Raw genomic sequence first — 720 nt, 5'->3', positions numbered from 1 at the left:
GGCACAGAGCCGGGACAAAGCCAGTGCAGCCGGTGCCCAGGGCGAGGAGGAGGGACACCTGCCCTTCCAGCCGGCTCCACCCCCCACAGCTCAGACGCCTGCCCCCCACATCCCACAAGCTCCGAACCCCCAGAAGTACGCCCTGGCCCTGGCCGGGTTGTTCAGTGGTTAGACCACTGGCCCTCAGACCAAAGGGCCTCAGGTTCAACTTCCGGTCAAAGGCACGGACCTCAGCTGCAGGTTCAATCCCTGGCCCCGTTTGGGTCGCCAGCGGGAGGCAGCCCATCGATGTGTCTCTCTCACATCAGTGTTTCTCTCTCTGTCTCTCCCTCTGAAAAAAAATTATGGGAAAAATATCCTTGAGGATTAACAAAATAAATTAAAATTAATATTAAAAGAATAAAAACAAAGAAGTACGTCCCTGTCGGGGCCACCTCCTGGGCTCTCCTTACTGGCAACCAAAAATCAACAGGGGCCGCGTCACTTCCTGCTGCAAATCCCCGGTGAGATAAAACCGCCATCACCTGCACACGCTGCTTTAACGTCAAATAAAGGTTCCGCCGACGCCCACACGGACCCAGCGTGCCCTCGCCAGTCCCGGCCGGAGTGCCCGCGGCCCCGAGAACTCGCTCTGTGTCTCTGCCGTCCAACGGCTTCAAAACCTGACCTGGCCTCGTCCACATCCACGCCCGTAACTCGGGGCCCCCTCGCCCGAAGCCG

The 720-nt window shown here is 58.6% G+C and overlaps 1 protein-coding gene across 1 annotated transcript in view; it reads right to left on the bottom strand.

Annotated features, from left to right (window-relative positions):
- MYOM2 (myomesin 2) overlaps positions 1 to 720 on the bottom strand; it is a 62,578-nt gene that overhangs the window by 19,074 nt on the left and 42,784 nt on the right. The window lies entirely within an intron of this gene.

This window comes from Myotis davidii, unplaced genomic scaffold, assembly GCF_000327345.1.
Source record: "Myotis davidii unplaced genomic scaffold, ASM32734v1 scaffold807, whole genome shotgun sequence".
Taxonomy (NCBI): Eukaryota; Metazoa; Chordata; class Mammalia; order Chiroptera; family Vespertilionidae; genus Myotis; species Myotis davidii.
This window is presented reverse-complemented; position numbering and strand designations above follow the sequence as displayed.